We start from the raw sequence: 22,343 nt of genomic DNA, 5'->3' as shown, positions 1-22,343 counted from the left end.
TCCTCTTTTACTCTATGGTTGTGTCACAGTTGCAAATCTCTGAACCATCATGTCAGCTTAATATCCTCAACCATTACAGTATAATTCAAAATATCTTTTAAAAATTACAACAAATATTTGGTCTGTGAGACACTTAACAATTAAAACTGGTTTAAACTGGTGGAAATACATTTCTTCTAAATTATTCTGCCCTTTCAGTGCATTTACAACTAATGATAAATTTAAGCATAACTGCCTTTATGTAGACCTGAATTGGTGAGTTTATCAATTCAATGTATTTTTACTCAGCACACTTCTTCTAAGTTTGCAAATATATAGACACGTCAACTAACAGTTTCTTAAACACTGATCAGTCCAAATACACGATTTCATATCATATATAAAAGAAATATACAGTATATGTGCACATATATAAACAATTTTATTTTCAAAAGAGATTTATCACTTGTGTGCAAAATGACAGGTAATTTGTTGTCAAGAGAATGCAAACATCTTAAATGTGTTTCACTCTTTACATGCTCTCCATAATGTGTTTCAAGAAAAGTTTTTTTTTTAACTAGTGTATTTCACCTTCTGGCTTCTGAAGTATACACAATAAATGTAAAGAAAACCTTCAGCTCATCACAGTTGGCATCAGGCCACCTCTGCAACCTGGATTTCAGATGCAGTGTATGCTGCTGGATCAGTGGCTGCACACATCTGTTGGGCTCACTCATAATTATACCTAACATATCTTCATGTCTCTTATTAACAGAATGAAATGCAATAAGGGATCATCTCTATCTGATAAATCTGCCTTGCACCCTGGAGATAAGCTCAAGTACAGGGGGTCCTGGGATCACCAAATAAAACCAGTGGATCCCCTGAAAACATATAGATCAAAATAGTGTGAAGGGGCATGAAAAAAAAATTTTGAATCATGTTATAAATTATCCAGTGCTCATTACTGCATTTGCAAAAAATATTGTAGCAGAGAGCACTTCACGGGCTGGGCTGGAAGGCGATTTAAACTGAATGAGTGAAAAGAGTGTGTGAAGGTAACGATGTCTGACTGGCGGCACCAGAGAGCAGGAGGGATATATAAAAAGGAAATGAGACTTTTATAGCAAGATAACAAATGTGAACCACGAGCAAGCATTACCGCATGCCTTAATGGGGCATTGTCTCCAAGATGATGAAGAGTGTAATGGTGATACAATGACACCAATAGTTTTCTGGCTGGGAATCGTGTGAGGCTAGCTGTGTGTTGCTCTCAGTTCTTGTCTGTTTGGAGGGGTTTCCTGTGACATAAAGAAAGAGGATGAAATCATCCGTCTCATTAGTGTGTTAGAGAGCAATGTTACCATATATTGTTCAAAAAAGAAGCCTATAACAGAGATTAACCTATGGAGATTAAACTACTAAGAGGACTTTAATTCTCAACAAAGAGGAGTTATGCACAGGTGTAAATAGGAAGAGCCATGCCCTTTAAATAGAGTTGGCGTTCCTAGTGAAATGGCAGGAGGGGAGCAGTCAAAGTTTATCTTACAGAAACTGGGTTATCCATATGATACTTGACTGCTTTATATTTGCAGACTGAATAATATGATTTGTCCACTTAGGATATAATTATCCTAAATAATGTTTTCCATATATACTTTATAGTATTTTCTGTAGAACCAGCATAGACAATGGTAGAGAATTTTTGTGATGTTACAAAGGAGTTGAAAAGTGCATATTAACTGCATTTAAGTGCACACATTCCTCTTGGCTACAAAAGCTACATTCAGACTGCAGTTAAAAGCAACTCAGTTATGATTTTTGGCTCATATCTGTTTTTTATTGTTTTGTTAACTATTGAAATTTATTTTTATATGGTAACCCCAAAGGTGTGAAGCTCACAATTAAATGTGATGCAAACAATTAAACAAGGTGACGCCCACAATCAAACGAGGTGAGGTGCAGAATTAAATGTAGTGCCACACAATTAAAAAAGGTGACATGCACAATTAAACAGGGTGGCGCACACACTTAAGGTGACACACACATTCAAACAGGGTGACAGGCATAATGAAATGTGGTGCAACACAAAATTAGAGATGACATGCTAACAATCAGAGAGGTGACGACAAATAAAAGTGTACGGAAAGGGTAAGTACCTTGGCAAAACTAAAGGAAAACACTGGTGGCAAGATTTGTCTGTCAGTCCACAGGGGAAGTTTCCAATTAAGTGGTGTGCTGAGTGAGGGAAAGTTAAATCAGCATTCTTTCTCAATTAAATTGTTGGTGATCACAAATCCCAGTGTCTGTACATGATGGTGTACATCAAAAGGCGGACATCCATTTCTTTTATTTAAAAAAAAAAAAGTAAACTGGGGTACTCCCCATTCTTTATTTTGCCTGCAGTGTGGTGTTTGATAGTCTATTCCAGTTTGTTACATTTCTACATACCATTTTATTGTAATAACAATCATTAAAGGAATTTATTTGTAATCTAACATGGCGCTTCATGGTGATATTACTTTTAATCGGGTACTAAACTACTGGAGAGGTATAGCAGCAAAGGAGACAAAAACATCAACACTCTCATTCATTTATATGAGCTCCGAGTGTCCATATGTTTGATAGTTCTGGATATCGCACAGTATTACTTGTTCAAGAGAACACTGCATTCCTTTAAATTTGTTTAACGACTTATCCTTTCCTTACACTTTTACACAAATTCTTTTCATACACTTTTGCTTGTCGTCACCCCTCTGATTGTTAGCGCGTCATCTCTAATTATGCAACTTAAAGCAATTCAAAATCAATTCGACTGCATACCGGTGTCTATCCTGAATCTGCAAGATTAAAACAAATGAATTCATCTGGCAGATGTGACCTAATAGACAAACATGGTATCCAGCTACACTGTTCACAGTACAGGAGGTCTGCAAATTACTCAGCTCACAATGGTACTCCCAGAGCTGTTAAGTAAAAACATATGGACACAAGAGAGACTATGCAAGACTCCCTCAGAAACATTTTTGCTTAAGGTGCAACATTTTACAAAACAAGTAGCAATTGGGCTGTTTTGGTAGGCCTTTTTCGCATTTCTCTATAAAATGATCAGATTCACATCGCATAAATAAAAATACATCACTTTTTAACCCATCAGCCAAACAGATAATTTAACAGTGATGGCAAAATTCTGAACATAATCTTATTATATTGTTATATGAATGTTGTTACAATATTGAGATTAATTGTCACTTTATCTGTTTAAACTGTATAAATTCATTTCTTTTCTGTAAGCATGCAGAGCTGAGCCAGATTTAGCACAGAGTGTCAGTATTCAGAATTGCTGGGCCAAGCATTAGGATAAGACAAACAGGGACAGCTGGAGGACTGTCGTCAGCCTGAAGGAGAACTGTGTGTTATAAAAACTTACTGTCTGATGTCAGCTAAAAGTTTGTACCCTTGTTTGGAAATGGGCTATGTGCCATCTGGGGGCTTGCACGTGGAGAAATACTATAAAGCATCTTGGAAGATTGCCAGCCATTGGGAGACTTGACGCCCGGACTACAGGAGACTGTGTCGACTTGGTCCGAGAAATCCTTCCAAACGCTGTGACGATGACTGCAAACTCCATACGCAAGTACCCCACCCTTGGACTGAGTACTGCGGTGTGTCTTCCCCGTTAATTATGCAGCATAAGCCGTTATTAAAGAACTAGAATTATCCTAACTTGTCGTGTAAGCTTGTAACCGCCATTGCATGCTGAGTGGGGTAATACCATTTTAATTTATAATAATTTATAATTCAGGTTAATTAAAACGCCGCAATATAAAAGAACACATTTCCAGAGAGCTAATACCTCTCTTCAGGAAACATATATAGCCTCCATAAGGATGTAAATTGCATTTAGGTCTCTGAAATAAATAGACTAGGCTAATATAACTACAACATTCAATTACTTCGAAGTTAACTTTAGCATTTTCCAATGATTTCCATTTACTGTATCCTCATGAAAGTATGCAAGGAAGGCAATCTCACAATCTCATTAATGCACAATTGTAGAGTTTTTCCAGCAAGAGAAAAACTATAATATATACATTCATATAACATGGCCATACTAATATTTAAACATACTTTCAAATCTCTCATACTGTGCACATTTAAAACAAACAAAAATTGAGTAATGATTTAAAGACTCACAAATATTTTTGAATGAATAAAAAAAAAATATATAAATCTACAAACTGCATAAAAACTGCACAAAAAATGACCAGATTGTCAATTAATACATAATGTGTGACCTAACCTCCCCCCCCCCCCCAACACTTTTGACAGCTAACTAGTTTTCATAAATCCACCATATACAGCGTGTATAAATTTAACAGTATAAACAAGGAGGTCACTTTATTGGGTATGTCTATGAAGACAAATGTATGATCACCTATTAGACTGGGACTTTGTACAAAACAAACGCATATATAAAAAACAATTTTAAATATGGCATAAAATAAACATTGAAGTTGGCTCTAATTGCCCCATAGGTGTTGCCATTCAAAATAAAAATCCATCACTAAATATTTTGCTTGTTCCATTTCATTTTTTGAAATCTTAATTACTGGTATTTATTGACTGATAAAGCCAGTATTAACATAAACCTACTGTCATGTTCCTGGAGCCAGGGAACAGCACAAAGGTGTGGCTACAGTGGCTCGAGCCCTTTCACCTTTCCCCTCAATGGCCCAAGTGTCCTTTTCTCCCACTAGGGCCTAAGCATAAGGACACATCATCTTTTCCTCATAAGAGAGAAAAAAAAAAACACCATAAACAACATGCTTTGTTAAAGCAAGGTAGGCCACGATTTACTATTCGCTAAAGAAACACAATATTGTCTAAAATAACTATTACTAATAATTACATTAAAAAAATTCTATAATAAATGTTAATGTACTGGTTGTGTTTTTCTGTATGACACCAGGATGGGAAAGTAGCTGTATTTACTCAAGTCGCGCAAGTTGATTTTGATTTTAAAGCCAGCTTTTTTTAGTTTGCTCGTTACAGTTTTCAGGCAATCTCCGTTATTATTAGAGATTTATTTTGATAACTGTCTTTCAGTCTTTACAGTCTTCCACGAGTGCGAGTTCACCAGGGTGACTGCAGGAGTGGGTAGACATGAAAGATACTCAATGTAAGTCATTTATGGACCATATTTTGTGCAGGAAATTACACATTTATGATGAGGTGTAAATCAGCAGGTATCTTCAGCAAAAATTATCAAAAGTACTTGAAGTTGTGCATGCCACATTAAACGACCCCAGGGGTTTACTCCATCAAAGTTACTCTTTTTCTCAAAACTTCAAAAAAAAATGTGGATTAGTAATATAAGCATATGGAGTTTTGTTTTATGCTATTTAATGCTATTTTGAGGTTGTTTATCATGAATATGATAATATTTTTGATATTTAATTCTTCACTGATGATCCTAGCCCTCTACCTGTCACACTCAGAAGATTAAGAATGTCAAATTTCTGTTACAATTGAGAATATTTTGACTTTAAACATTTATACTGAAGCACACATTTTATTTCAAATATCCAATACAACTATTCTTGTTTTATTCTATACTTATACCTCATGAAGTAAATCATTACATTGCTTATAACACCCTTAATTAGGTCACTAATTCAAATTTTTTCATTCATTTCTTCCTGTACAAGTACGCAGGAGTTGGCACGAAGATAAAAACTTTTTACTGTAAAACCCAAAAGCTGACAACACCTATTAAATATATAGTTTTTTTTTTGGTTTTGTTACTGAAATATTTTAATACATATAGCACATATAAAACAATTATACATTGTACTTCAGGGTTACAGAAAGTCTAATATACTGTACAAAAAACAGTCATATATGGTATCACACAATAAGTTCCGGTGACAACTTGAATGTCTGACCTAAAATAGTCACTTTATGAAGTATAAAATATTTGATTTTTTTAGACTATGAAGTAAAATCTTGCCGTTAAAATGTGTGTTTTCTGATAATCTGACATAATCAGCAATCAGAGACATACATTTTTGGCCAGGTTTGTGAATATTATAATGGCCCTAACGTTATACCCAAATTTCCAGTTAAAAATACAGAAACTAAAAGTTGTCACTAATTTGCATCCAGGATTAAAATCTTAACAAATCGTATCCTTCCGCCACCATCTTGCAGCAACATTTGGCAAGAAAGTTGCTACTTTCTCATTCCTATCTGCAGAAAACTGCAAGAACCATCCTCACTGTTTATGTTCCTTAGCCTATGGCAAACACTGCCTCTTGCTTTTTTTTTCCTGACAGTAGTGGAACTTGGTGTTCCTTCTGTAGTTTGCTGTAGTTATTTTTGCATATTTTGGTCTCTGGATTTATGTACTTATTTACTGTCACTAACCCCCAGCGCAAACCTTAACCATATACACCAGTTAAAAAATGGACAGATGCTTAGACTGATGGACATCTGTAGAAGTGCTCATTACAATCAGAAATTAATACAAAATCTCCATTCATTTATCAAGGCTGTGTAGGACACTATTTAAAAGTGATTAATGTTGTTGTCCTCTTCATCTCCTCTTACAAATGCATGATAATACAAGTTAAACTGTTACACCTCATTTAATAAGTAATGTTATTTCGCTCTCAAAGTATGCACAAACTTGTAATTTCATAATGGGATAAAAGTTTCAATAACATGAGCCTGTGTGTTGTGTTTTGCTTATAATAAAAAACAAGTATGATTCCTACACTTGAGTGCTGACATTTTCTTGTGCAAACACAACTGCATTTCCAGATATGACTGCTGCTGTTTTTCTTTGAGATTGTTGATTCAGTGCTTTATCGTCAACAGTGGTGAGCCATTTTTATTTGATGTTTTTATTATACATTATTGTGCCTTCAGGAGTAATTTGTCTACTTGTAGTCATGCATGAGCGAGTACTGACTTTCTGGTTTAGGATTAATCTCCTAATCCATCTACCTCCATTGCAGTTTATCCATCAACTGTTTTTTCTTGTAAGAATTTGGCTATTTCATTACACTTACACTGACATGGCTAAAGTCGACTATCTTCTCATACCTTAAGTTATTCACACACATAATCCATTAAGGCCTGTCTATCCACTGTAATGTTTTGCACAAATGCTGCTGTTACTAATTTAACATTCAATTTCAATGGATGAGAAGCCAATTAGTGCAGATCTTCCATTCATTCTTCTTGCATTCATTACATTAACAAATGAAGGTCAGTATATCTGGGAAATTTCAAGTATTTTAAAAGCTGCTTCATGAATATTTCCAACAACCCATGACTTTTACAGGAAAGGAATCACCTCTGCTGCAGAGATAAGATTACTATAATCACAATCTTGCCAGTTCCGTGCACCTTGGAATACAGATCAAATAAAGGATTGACAGAGTTCAAGCACTAGACATATGTCAAAATCAGTGGAGACTTTATGAACTACTCCTTTATGGTAGAATTGCTGCAAATAAACTGCTACTGAAGGAGATAAATAAAAAGGGACATGCATGGGCTATTAAAAATCAGGGATGGCGAAGCCTGCATGTGTGGTCCCCACAATGAAAAAAGAGGTAGGATGTGTGATGGTGTGGGGTGCTCTGTTGGTGATGCTGTCAGTAATTTTCAGTGCCCTCCATAAAGTTTTTGATGAAGATATTGTCACAAGAATGAGTCGGAGACATCATAAAGAGTTGGGGCAGACACCCGTATAATATGCTCAGCTGCAAAATTGCTTCGTTAGATACAAATAGTTGATAGGGTGGAGTCCAGAACAGAACTGCCTGTACTGAGGCAAGATGGCCGTTTTAAAGGCCTAGAAAGGAAATGACGTCAACGGGCAGGAACTGGGAGTGTCTTCCTCAGGCTCGGAAGTGACGTCATCCTTGGGGCTGGCAAGAGGCGGGATTTCCCAGGAAAGATCTGCAAGGGACTGAGAGAGATAGTCAGTACACTCCACCGCCCCCTGGCCTGGCATAGAATTACTAGTGAGTAAGCCCTTCAGCTGTTTCCCATGCGCACATGTGTGACAAGGCGCCCCCCACCTAGCTCAGACCCATCAGGTTGGGCAGACCTGTCCGAGAGGTCATAGACTCGAGACAGAGCATCCGCATTGGCATGGAGAGAACCCTTACGGTGAACAAGCGAGAACCTATATGGTTGAAGGTCAAGAAACCACCTAGTGACCCGCGGATTTGACTCCTTGTGAAGGGCCATCCACTGGAGGGGTGCATGGTCCGTCACTAGTGTAAATTCACGGCCCAAGAGGTAGTACCTCAACTGCGTAATCGCCCATTTTATCGCAAGAGCCTCCCGTTCCACTGCCACATACCTGGTCTCCCGATCCAGCAGTTTCCGGCTCAGGTACATGACGGGGTGTTCAACACCATCGACACTTTGGCTCAGCACGGCCCCCAAGCCTGTGTCCGAAGCGTCTGTCTGGAGTATGAAAGGAAGTGAAAAGTTGGGTGCTTTCAATATGGGTGCTGACAAAAGGGCCTGTTTTAGGTCACCAAATGCAGCGGCATTATTGTCTGTCCATACCACATGGTTGGGAGCCCTCTTCTTTGTTAGGTCTGTCAAGGGTGCTGCTCTCTTGGAGAACCGGGGCACAAACCGGCAGTAGTACCCAGCTAATCCAAGAAAGGCCTGCACTTGCCGCTTGGTATTCAGACGGGGCCAGCTTAATATGGCGTTAACTTTGGAGCACTGTGGCTTCACGGCACCACAACCTACTAGGTAGCCCAAATACTTAGCTTCTTTCAATCCAAAGAAACACTTCTTTGGATTAACTCGAAGCCAGGCTTCACCCAGTGTCCGCAATACCGTTTCCATCTGCCATACATGATCCTTCCATGTGCTGGAATAGATAACCACGTCATCCAAATAAGCAGCACTAAACGCGTTATGAGGCCGGAGCACTCTATCCACCAGACGCTGAAAAGTTGCCGGTGCCCCATGTAACCCGAATGGGAAGACCCTGTACTGCCAGTGTCCACTAGGGGTGCTAAACGCAGTCTTAGCCTTCACAGAGTCCGTTAAAGGAACCTGCCAGTACCCCTTGGTCATGTCAAATGTGGTCAAGAATTTCGCTTGTCCAAGTCTCTCGAGGAGGTCGTCCACGCGAGGCATTGGATAGGCGTCAAATTGGGAGACTTGATTCAGTCGACGGAAGTCGTTGCAAAACCTCCAACTCCCGTCGGGCTTACTGACCAAGACAACTGGACTGGACCAGGGACTGTAACTTTCTCAATCACACCTAGTTCCAGCATGCACTTGATCTCAAGCTCCACTTCTGCCTTCTTTGCTTCGGGAAGACGATAGGGGTGTTCTCGTACGACAACTCTGGGTCCTGTCACAATGTCGTGCGCAATTAGAGAGGTCCTTCCGGGTTGCTCACTCACTACCTCCAGAACGGACAAGATCGCTGTCTCGAGTTCCTGCCTCTGTTTAGCATTCAAGTCTGGACCGAAGTTAGTGCTGGGCGGTATACCGGTTCATACCGAAAACCGTTTTTTATTTTTTTTTATGATATGGATTTTTCTTATACCGCAACACCGGTTTAAATTGCCTAAACGACGTTCGGAACGTGGCGCAAGTGAGGACCTTTTTCACTGCTACACCACTAAACACAGATTTGTTGCACTAGGGCTCTTTTTCACTGCTACACCACCAAATAGTGGGCGGTAGCATAGGAATGCTGCGTGGTGAAAATGGACAGAGAGCCTGGAGATACTTTAGTTTTAAAAGGTCAGATGTGTAAATACTGTTTCTATACTACTGGATAATACTGCAAGCCAAGTTGTACTTGTTTTATTTGTTTTCAATACAGTGTAATGTACCTGGGTACTGTGTAATAGTGTGACGACATGTTTTCAAACCCTGTCATAAGTTATATAGCACATTAAATGTTTTGTGTTAAGTGATTCTTAAACTGACTTCTTCTTGCACTAGGAGGAGGCGCCGGCAGCAATCGCCGCACAGAATACATTCACTTCATGATCTTCCTGCTCTCTGAACATTTAGAATGCTAAGATAAATACTTGATATAATTTTCATGGTGAAATGCATTAAAGCATGCATTAATCATATGGGGGCACGGCAGCGTGCCTGCCTTGCATTTGCATGTTTTTCTGGTGGGTTTACTCAGCGCTTCAGTTTCCTTTCAAAGTCATGTAGGATGTGGGGTTTTGTTGTGCTATATTGACCCTGCTAGTGTATGTTTTGCTTGTATTCATCCTTCGATGGGTGCAACTCTGAATGGATGGCATAATTAAACATGTAAAACGAAGATATTTTTTAAAGTTCTGAACACTCCGTGGGCTAAGTTTATAACTAGTTTTAATTTCACAAAGACGTTTATCGTGTGGTGATTGGTTATGTGGAGAAAGAAAAAGGAAGGATAGGAACTGGGGTTTTGGTACGTCAGATAGAGATAGCACGCGTGCAATAAAGAAAGCCCGCTCAGAAGAACATTGAATTCTGTGTTCGTGTCTCCGACCACCAGATCAAAAAACCCAACATTTACACAATATTTAAGTTAAACCTGTACGATAGCTATTCATACATCCAGTTTTTTGGAGCCTCGTCACACCTGCCATAAAGGTCTCTACACTGAACTTACACCTGGGGACCCCTTACTGCCAGGGAGCAGCACTACCGCCTCCCTACCGTGCTTTTTTAATACCTGCTTTAATGCATTTCATCATGAAAATGATATCAAGTATTTATCTTAGCATTCTAAATTTTTAGAGAGCAGGAATACCATGAAATGAATGGATTCTGTGCGATGATTGCTGCCTCCTCTTAGTGCATAGGAAGTCAGTTTAAGAAGCATAGTGATTAACAACTGGGTCGGGGAACACAACACAAAGAATTTAATGTGCTGCATTAACTTATGACGGGGTTTGAGAAAATCAAGTAAATTAAACATTGATGTTAGGATGAAGTTTAGTTTATGACATTCTAATTTAATTATGAAGTAAACTATGAAAATAAAGTGGAAATGTTGACTTTAATCTTAGATGGATGGATGGATGGATGGATGGATGGATGGATGGATGGATGGATGGATGGATGGATGGATGGATGGATGGATGGATGGATGGATGGATGGATGGATGGATGGATAGATAGATAGATAGATAGATAGATAGATAGATAGATAGATAGATAGATAGATAGATAGATAGATAGATAGATACTTTATTAATCCCAATGGGAAATTCACACAATCTTGATATAAGCGTCAAAATTAAAGTGGAAATGTCGAGAATAAAGTCGGCATGTCGACTTTATTCTTGACATATACCGGTAGTTTGTTTTTTTTCTTCCCTCTTTACTGTATTTTTTTTTCTTCACCGTGGCCCTAATGCACTTCCGTAGGGCTATACCACAAATAGCATTATACAGTAAATGCAAGTTGCAGTTATTTTATTTATGTATATAGCTTAGCTTGAAGCAAGGCCCATATTAATGCAGTTTGCCTAAATGATGGTACAGTTGGTAAGGATGTCATCACAAAGTTGTACTTGTTTTATTTTATTTTAATTTGGTGAATACTGTGTAATGCACCTGGGCTTGAAGTCTTGAAGTAATAGTGCAGCTATCAGTAATAATACTATTATTTATTTTATTGCTATTATTTATTAGTTTAAATATTATGCAGTTTATTGATGGTAAAGTTGTTGAAAAAGTCACTTTAACGTGTCAGTGGACAGAGATAGTTAACATTAACAAAGTGTAGTTGGTTCACAAAAAATATTTACTATTTATTACTTTTCTAAGACATGTTCAGTGCAATACAAGTTTTGACAAGCACCTCTGGATATTTTACTAAGTCTAAATGCCTCTTTGGATGGTTGAAAATATGTTGTCAAAATCATAGTTTAAGTTTTTGCAAAATTTGTTCAATAAAAAGGTTCTATATTTTGACTGCAACTGTCATGCAATGTGATTCCTTCTCTTAATTAGTGTCACCCCCTTGAAAACTATCACTTTATGGGGCCATGCAGACCTGTATTAATACTTGTGTGCACATTAAAATGTTTTTTTATACAATGTACAATTCTCAAAACAGTCTAACAGGTTATTCTTAGCCAGTCTACTGCAGTAATTGCAGTGGAAAATGTGGTTAACATCCACTCATGCATGGGGAAAAAAATACAGTCGAATACCGTGAAACCGGGATAATTTAGAAAAATACCGTGATATAGAATTTTGGTCATACCGCCCACCCCTAACCGAAGTTAAGGGTTTCACTCTGAGCAAAGAAAGAGCGGGGCTGAGCAGAGGAGGGATCAGGGTCCCTCTCCTTTCACGGCTTCAGCAAGTTAACATGTTACACCCGCTCGCTCGGCCAACGATTGGGTTGTTTCACCAAATAATCGACGAGCCCTTTCCTCTCCTTAACTTCATACGGGCCTTGCCAATGGGCAAGCAACTTCGAATGCTAGGTAGGGACCAACACCATGACGCGATCCCCTGGTTGGAACTCCCGGAGAACCGTGCCACGATCATAATAGTGGGCCTGTGCTGCTTGCGCCCCTTCCATGTGACTTTTTAAAATAGGTCGGATTTTTCCAAATTGATCGCGTAACTGTGCAATATACTCTAATATATTGAGAGAGGGAAGAGCCTCTCCTTCCCATCCTTCTTTTAAAACATCCAATAATCCTCGGGGTTGTCGTCCATACAACAGTTCAAAAGGGGAGAACCCCGTAGAGGCTTGTGGGACTTCCCAATAAGCAAAGAGTACGAGGGGGAGGAGCTGATCCCAGTTCCTCCCGTCCCCGCTGATCACCTTGCACAGCATTTGCTTGAGAGTCTGATTGAACTTCTCGACAAGACCATCGGTTTGAGGATGATACACCGCGGTCTTTAAGTGCTTTATTTTGAGTAACTTGGCCGTTTCCTTGAACGTCGCCGAGGTAAAGGGTGTCCCTTGATCTGTAAGGATTTCTTTAGGGATCCCGACACGTGCAAATACACCCACTAGTTCCTGTGCGATAGCTTTAGTAGTGGCAGAGCGCAGCGGAACTGCCTCTGGATATCGAGTAGCGTAATCTACCAGGACTAATATATATTTATGTCCTCGGGCCGAGGGCTCCAGCGGTCCTACTATATCGACCCCAATACGCTCAAAGGGAACATCAATCAGGGGAAGGGGAACGAGAGGAGCGCGGTCCTTCCTAGGAATTTGCCGTAATTGACATTCTGGACAAGAAATGCGAAAACGGCGAACCTCCTCATTTATTCCCGGCCAATAAAATCTGAGCTTAATCCGCTCTAAAGTCTTTTCGGTGCCTAGATGGCCTCCCAGGAGGTGGGCGTGGGCCAACTCACAAATCTGCCGCCGGTAGGTTCGTGGAATTAGCAGCAACTTCTGCACTCCGCCATCATGATCAGCTACTCAATATAACAGATCGTTGTCAAGTACAAAGTGAGGGCCGCAAGGCATGGGCAGATGAGTGCATTGGCCATTGACAAGCACGACTGCATTTTTAGCAAACTTCAGGGAGTCGTCATCCCATTGTTCTCTCCTGAAAGACGCCGGTGTTTCATTGAATTGAATTTGTAATTCAGAGAGAGGGTCCAGTCTGACCTCAAGGGGTGGGGAGTCTTCCCGGCTCGTCGAGGCCCGGGTTGATGACGTGTTTATGTGCGATAGCCCAGGAACCTCCCCGTCCTCCTCGGAGTCTTCCGTATTTCTCTCCTCCGGCAGGTTACACGGCGTGGAAACAGCCTGAGTTGGGCTTGTTCCTTCTATGACTAGACCTACAGAGTTACGAGAAGTGGTTATCAATACACCGCATTTACTGTCAGACCAGTCCCACCCTAGGATCACAGGAAAAGGTGGGTGTGGGTGGACAGCCACGAAGAACTTTTTTACTACTCCCTCATAGCTGATGACACACAGGGCGGTTTTATATAAACGTGTTTCGCCGTGTATACACCGGATACTGGTCTTTTTTCTTGTCGCAGTAGTACATAACAGCAATCAACAATAGAGATGTTGCTGCCGGAATCCAGAAGGGCTGTAACTCTAAGTCCATTGATTATTACCACTCCCGTATGACCAGTAGCCAGGGGGTTCGTAAGTGCACATAACCGTCCTCCCTCCTTCCACCAGCATCCCTCCGTGCTCCCGCATGAGCGGCCCACCCCACGCCCCGAGGACATCGGCACAGGCTTCAGTTTACATGGAAGGGACTTAAACAGTGGGACATAATCCCAACGGAGTCCACTAGAGGACCGTTCTGCTCTCACAGATTGTGAGGCTGGCTTAGGTCTTATTTGAGCTATTAGCTCGTCCCTGGAATGAAAGTCTCCCCAGACCGGCTGGGCAAAATTATTGGGAAGACCTTTCAGTAAGATGAAGCAGGCTACCTGCTGCCTCAGCCATTGAGCCACTAGTTCCCAGAGAGCATAAGCTTGCTCCAGGGTTGATCTCTCCGGATCATATTCCCAAGTCTGTAGGTGTTTTACCTGCTGGTCTGGGGATAGCCCATATGTCTCTAGGACCTTGGTCCCAACGGGCAGCTTAGTCCTCTCCTCTGAGAGAACATAGTAAGCCCTTTTCGTTTTCACCCCAGGAACCAGCCCACGTCGGTGGGTCTCCTCCACATTCTCCCTGTGTTGGTCTAGGGGCTCGTTGTCCCTTGGTGGGAGCGAAGCCTGCACCGTGCCACTCTGGACCGCTGAGTACGCCACCCACCCGTAAACACAGCCCCGGTACTCTCCTACCTGAGTATTTTCATGGTTCCTTCCCAGTTTCTTCGGGGAAAACTGCATCCTGCCGGCTACGCCACTGTCACAAGAATGAGTCGGAGACATCATAAAGAGTTGGGGCAGCCACCCGTATAATATGCTCAGCTGCAAAATTGCTTCGTTAGATACAAATTGTTGATAGGATGGAGTCCAGAACAGAACTACCTGTACTGAGGCAAGATGGCCGTTTTAAAGGCCTAGAAAGGAAATGACGTCAACGGGCAGGAACTGGGAGTGTCTTCCTCACGGGTCAAACGCGGGAACGAAGGTAAATGACGTTAATTTTTGAGTGTCTTTTAATACTGTGTAAGCATACATATTAAAACATGTACAATTAAACGTGTGCATTTACGGGGTGATTTATCAGGCTTAAAAGCTCGCCTTTTATTAAAAAGGTAAATGCTAACTGTTTTCATTCTGAAGGGCACAAACCACGTTGGATTTTGTAATGATAGTTGATTAGTAAGGTCTATTAAGGGATACGTACAGAATGATTAGTAATGCCTGTGAATGCCGATGCAAGTAGGAGAATGGGCGTGAACTAAAGAACGATTAGTAACTTGTACAGTAAATATCTCTAAAGTCTGTCTATTAAAAAATTATTATATCTTTCAATCGTGTGTATTGATTAAACTACGAACCTAACAAGATCACTACATGGTGTCAGAAGTGGCAGATTGGAAGAGGAATGTGAAGAAGAGGTTCAGCTTTTGAACGAGTCGCGTGTCTGTTAGTAACCCGAAAACGTGATCAGAAAGCGCTAAGACGTTCTAGCAAAAGAGAAAACCAAATATGTTAGGATTACAGCCCCCACCAAATCTCCAGTTAAAGGGAAATGTAGCTGAAAATTGGAAAAGATTTAAACAGAGATTCGAGTTGTATCTTGCTGCGATTGAAGCAGATAGGAAAAGTGAAAAAATTAAAGCGTCTATGATTCTACATTTAATTGGTGAAGAGGCGCTAGAGGTGTATAACAATTTTCAGTTTGAAGAAGATGGAGACAATATGAAATTGAACAAAATAGTTGAAAAATTCGAAACGTATTGCAACCCAAAGCGCAATGTGACGTTTGAGCGGCACAAGTTTTTTTACATGTTTCCAGAAAAGCGGAGAAACAATAGACCAGTATGTGACGGAATTGCGTAATAGGAGCTGTTCTAAGAAGAAACCATCAAGACATCAAAGGACCAATAACCTCTAATCAGAACACTAACACCAACGAAACAAATATTAACGAGAAAACAAGTATAAATCAGGAAAGAACATCTCAACTGCAAACACAATTAACCAGAATATCAAAATGTCAGGTAAAACCACCAGAACGACTCATTGAGACATGTTGAGGATTAAAGGAACATTTTCAATTAAGAAATGCTGAATTCCTTTAACAGTTGTGCTTTTTATACATAGTTTGAATGCTGGATGTATGCCTGAAATGTTCTGGGTAGTTCAGTTGTTTGAAGTGATCAAGAATTAAACGTGTGCATTTACGGAGTGATTTCTCAGGCTTAAAAGCTCGCTTTTTATTAAAAAGGTAAATGCTAACTGTTTTCATTCTGAAGGGCACAAACCACGTTAGATTTCAGATGTTAAACGCGCAAAAATGTCGGTATACCAGATAAATAAGCGCAACATATTATCAGTTGTATTGTATGCTTACAATACATATAGAAATGTGTTAATCGTTAACTAATAGTATCGGATGGTGTTTTTCGACTCGCACCTTGATTTAAACGATTGCATGTCTTGGTGGGTTTGCATAGCTTATTGTCAATATCTTTACACCTCTTTTTAAGACTTATTGACTGAAACGGGCTTTCATGAAAAAACTTAGGGCTTTGCTACAAGATACACCCTCCACAAGTTAAGGAAGTAAAAATAAAAGGTATATATTTCTGTTTTATTTAAACCTTTTAAGTTTGTATGCATAGCCCCATTTGGTTGTTTAAGTTTTTTTTTTTTTCTTCAGTAATATTTAATCTCCTTAAAGAAAAACAACATATGCATTTTACTTTTTTTGTATCTCTTTAGTAATATTTTAGTGTAAAAGGATAACGAGTATTTAAACCTTTTATGTTACTTTATAACGTTATTTTACACAATGTTGAAAAATTAATAAGAAAGCTACATATTTTGGCAGCTGCTGCTTTAATTTTCAATGAAATGAAAAAAGCTCTCCAAGAGAAAACCTCAATGAAGAAGAAACAGTTTGCACTATCTAAAAATGAGAAACCCTCATTTATAAAGGTTTGCTGCAGATGACTTAACTGAAAATAAATGAATAGTTCCTATGTGTATAATACATATTTATCTATTTGACATATGCCTTTATTCCAGCAACTTGCAACATCTGAGGTACAATTTGTTACATTACTTTGTTTTTTTGCAGCACAGGCAGGTGAAGTGACTTCCTCAGGGTCACACAGTGGTGTCAGTATCACGATTTGAACTGACAAGCTCCGGGTTTGCTTAAATATTACTGAAGAATGAAAAAAAACGAAAACGGGCAAATGGGGCTATGCATACAAATGTCCATCCATCCATTATCCAACCCGCTATATCCTAAATGCATGAGCCAATCCCTGCCAACACAGGGCACAAGGCAGGAAACAAACCCCGGGCAAGGTGCCAGCCCACCGCAGGGCGCACACACCCACACACCAGAGACAATTTAGAATCGCCAATGCACCTAACCTGCATGTCTTTGGACTGTGGGAGGAAACCAAATATATGTGTATATGTAGATATGTATATATATGTATATGTATATATATGTTTACATAACCTCTTTAACATACTACTTCTCCGCTGCGAAGCGCGGGTATTTTGCTAGTTATAAATATTCAGGAAACGGAGGGCATGCTCAATTGGATTTAAATTGGGTGACTGGCTTGGCTATTCAAGAATTTTCCATTTTTTACCTTTGAAAAAGTAATGTGTTGCCTTGGCAGTATGTTTGGAATCATTATTTTGTTGTATGATGAAATAAATAGGTTGAGAGGCATGTACTGGAACTTGACCAGATAAGATGTTTCTATCCACCTCAGAATTCTTTGTGCAACTGCTGTTAGCAGCTACATAATGAATGAAGTGAGCCAGTACCTGTGGCAGCCAAACATGCCCAAGCCATAACACCCCCACCACCATGCTTAATAGAAGAGATTTTACACTTTGGATCTTGAGCAGTTATTTTCCATTTTCACGCTTTGATCTCGTCATCACTCTAATACAGGTTATTCTTTGTCTCATTTGTCCACATGACCATTTTACAGAATTCTGCAGGCTCTTTTAAGTACTTTGTTAAAAACTATAACTTGGCCATCCTATTTTTGTGGCAAACTAGTGGTATGCATCTTGCAATGTGGCTTCTATACTTCTGTTCATGCAGTCTTCTGTGTATAATAGTCTCTGACACATACACATCTCTCTCCTGAAGACTTTCTCTGATCTGTTGGACAGGCATTTGGAGCTTTTTCTTAACCATAGTAAGGATTTTACTGTCATTAGCAGTGGAGGTCTTCCTTGGCAAACCAGTCCCTTTGTGATTACTGAGCTCACCATTCAGTTCCTTCTTCTTGATTTAGGTAATCCTAAGGTTTTACTGACATCTATAATGGTTTTATTCTAACTTTCCAGCCTCATAACGGCTTCTTTTACTTCCACTGGTATAGCCTATGTCCTCATGTTGAACAATGTTAACCACAGACTCCAAAGGGTAAAAGCATGCTTAGGTATCTTATGCCTGCAATAACGAAGCAATAGACACACCGGAGTAATCACAAAAACAAGTGACACCAACTGTCCAAAACATTATGATGCTCTGAAATGGGGGAGACTATGAATAGAAAGTGTTGCCATTTCTACATGGTGTAACCAAAGTGTATGCAAATACCCCAAACTGTTTGATATGTAATTTTAAACTGTGTAGAAGTGAGGTAAATCAAGGAAAAATATATCTCTGTCCCAAACATTATGGAGGACACTGTATTTATATATGAGGCCCACTTAAAGAGCATGGTTACAGTCGATTCAAAAAGTATCCAGACCCCTCCACCTTTTTACCATTTTGCTTTTCTAGCTCTGTGCTAAAATCATTTAAATAATTTTCCTCCTATCAGACAACACTCAATGCCTCAGAATGACAAAGCAAAAACATGATTTTAGACATTTTTGCAAAGTTATGAAAAATAAAAAAGTGAAACATTGCATTGATTGCGGGTATTCTGACACTGTGCTATGACACTAGAGTATTCCAAACTATTGATCATAAAAATTAGTATTTTTATGTACCTTTTCTAGAGTTTAGCTGTGGTCAGTTAAATTGATTACAAATGATTAGGAAACACATACACCTATCTTTATTAGGTCCCATAGTTTACGATATGTACCAGAGGAAAAGCCAATCCATGAGGTAGAAGAAATTGCCTGCAGAGCTTAGAGATAGGATTGTGTCAAGGTACAGATCTGGGGAAGATTCCAGAGCACTGAAGGTTCCAAAGGGCACTGCTGCCTTCATAATTCTTAAATGGAAGAAGCATGGAACACCTACAACTCTTCCTAGAACTTGCCACCTGGCCAAACTGAGTAATCATCAAATAAGGGCCATGGTAAGAATGACAAATAAGAACCTAATGGTTATTCTAGCTATGCTCCAGATACCTGTGGAGAAGGGAGAAATTTCCTGGGGGATAACCACCATTGCAACACTCCACTGATCTGGGATTTATGACAGAGTGGCCCTAATTAAGCATCTCCTTGGTAAAGATACACAGACAGCAACATCCAGGATGTTGCACAGAGTTTAAAAGATCATTTTTCTTTACAGGCTTATTAGTACAAAATACTCCTTTTTCAGAAAGTCTCCAGAAGCAAAACTGGAAACTGAAGAAAACAATTCCATTACAGATTAACCTCACATGTTTCTGTATGTAGTAGGCCATTGACAAAACATATATCGACAGAGGATTAAGAAGAAAATTTAATACAGTGACTGAGCTGGGTTGAGGAAATGTAAGAATGTTATAGGGGAGGGTGTTATCCCTTTTCATTTTTCAAAAAGTAATTTCTAATTCCAGATAGGGAAATGCATTAAATTACGAGTGAATATCATGAAATAATCTGCAAATATAAGATATGCTGAAGTGATGCATTAGGTTAACTAGAAGGAATATTGCAAGAGCTAACTGCTATACAGTAATCCCTCGCTATATCGCGCTTCGCCTTTCACGGCTTCACTCCATCGCGGATTTTATATGTAAGCATATTTAAATATATATCGCGGATTTTTTGCTGGTTCGTGGATTTCTGCGGGCAATGGGTCTTTTAATTTCTGGTACATGCTTCCTCAGTTGGTTTGCCCAGTTGATTTCATACAAGGGACGCTATTGGCAGATGGCTGAGAAGCTAGCCAACATACTTTTCTCTCTCTCTCTCTTGCGCGGACTTTCTCTGATCCTCACGTAGGGGGATTGAGCAGGGGGGCTGTTCGCACACCTAGACGATAGGGACGCTCGTCAAAAAATGCTGAAAGATTATCTTCACTTTGCTCCCTTCTGTGCTGCTGCTTCCTTTAACCGACATGCTGCACGGTGCTTCGCATACCTAAAAGCATGAAGGGCACGTATTGATTTTTGGTTGTTTGTTTTTATCTCTCTCTCTCTCTGCTCCTGAAGGAGGGGGTGTGAGCTGCCGCCTTCAACAGCTTTGTGCCACGGTGCTTCACATACTTAAAAGCCAAACAGCCCTATTGATTTGTTTGCTTTTCTCTATCTCTCTGACATGATCTGCTCCTGACGCGCACTCCTTTGAAGAGGAAGATATGTTTGCATTCTTTTAATTGTGAGACGGAACTGTCGTCTCTGTCTTGTCATGGAGCACAGTTTAAACTTTTGAAAAAGAGACAAATGTTTGTTTGCAGTGTTTGAATAACGTTCCTGTCTCTCTACAACCTCCTGTGTTTCTGTGCAAATCTGTGACCCAAGCATGACAATATAAAAATAACCATATAAACATATGGTTTCTACTTCGCGGATTTTCTTATTTCGCGGGTGGCTCTGGAACGCAACCCCCGTGATGGAGGAGGGATTACTGTACTACTTTTACAAAAAAAAAAACTTTAAAATCGTGGTTTTAAAACTGTTGTAAAGTGCATTAAAACTGACATTAAAAATAACTGCTTCCCAAAAACATAAGACCTAAGCAGCACACATTAAATACCATAGCTTCTCATCCATAACTAAAACTAAAGGTTGCTGAACAGTCAATCATAAGAGCAAATACTGCATATACATTTACATGCAAATGTATGGCTTTCAAAGGGCCAAATTATGTTTTGTTGACATCTGAAACAAACTAAAACAATGGCATTTTTCTGAAAATATTTTTGTGAAGTTATGATTTATATGATAAACTAAAAAAGTGTAAAAAGAATAAGAGAATAAATGGGGCATCTGCAAAGTTTCGGCACACTACTAAGTCAATACTTTGTAACACCCGTGTTGGCCAAAATCATAACTTGTATACATTTTTGTAGTCAGCTAGTAGTGTTTAATGTTCTTGGAGATCACTTCCAGATGTAACAAATTCTTGCGCTGCCTTGCATATGCTGCACATTTAAGATCTACCCACAGATTTTCATTCCAACAATTTCACTTTGTTCTTCGTTTGAGGTAATTCATACTACTAAGACTATGTTTTGGATTGTTGTCTTGTTGTAGAAGCCATCCTTTTTTCCGCTTTAGTATCTTGACTGACTGTGTGACATTCTCCTTACAGGTGGGTTGATATTCAGTGGAATCCATTCTTCCCTGTACTCACACATTGTTTCCTGTGTAATTAGCTGTTACACAACTCCAAAGCATAATAGGTAAACCACCATACTTAACAGTTGGCAAGGTCTTCTTTTCTTTAAATGTTGCTGTTTTTATCTCCAAACAAACCTTTTGTGGTTGCGGCTAAAGAAGATTGCTGTCCAAAGCACTAGTTTCCAAAATGCATGTCTTATGCAGATGTTGTTTTGTGTAATTAAGGACATTATTTTTTGTGATGAGGTCACAGGTAATGTTTCCTTCTGATAGCTCTTCCATGAAGGCCTGTCCACATAAGTAACACTGTATGGTAAAGCAGTTTAAGCTGCTGACAGGTTTCTTGAAGTCATATGAGTATTTTGCTTTGCCTTCCTGCGCAGTATACACACTGTCTTATATATCACTTTCCTTGCTGTTCCAGATCTTTTCTTGACCATCACAATTCTTGTTAATTGCCTTTTCTTAACATCATTTAAGAATGTGTAAATTGCTAGCTTGACATACTTTGATATCTTTTTATAGCTTTCCCCTGCTTTGTAAGCACCAGTTAGTTTGATTTTCAACTCCTCCGACAGTTGCTTAGTTGTTGAGTGTTGTGCAATGTTTGAGGAGTCAAAAATGTATTAGGCTGTAGAACTGTCATCAGCTGACAATTCGTAATGACAATTCTTGACCAGACTAATACTTAATGAGCAAAGCTAGATCACACATATGACCTAATAAGTTCTGAAAACTTAC

The 22,343-nt window shown here is 39.4% G+C and overlaps 1 protein-coding gene across 1 annotated transcript in view; it reads right to left on the bottom strand.

Annotated features, from left to right (window-relative positions):
- setdb1a (SET domain bifurcated histone lysine methyltransferase 1a) overlaps positions 1-22,343 on the bottom strand; it is a 222,653-nt gene that overhangs the window by 114,090 nt on the left and 86,220 nt on the right.

The sequence above is a fragment of the Erpetoichthys calabaricus genome, chromosome 2 (assembly GCF_900747795.2).
Source record: "Erpetoichthys calabaricus chromosome 2, fErpCal1.3, whole genome shotgun sequence".
In the NCBI taxonomy this organism is placed as follows: domain Eukaryota; kingdom Metazoa; phylum Chordata; class Cladistia; order Polypteriformes; family Polypteridae; genus Erpetoichthys; species Erpetoichthys calabaricus.
This window is presented reverse-complemented; position numbering and strand designations above follow the sequence as displayed.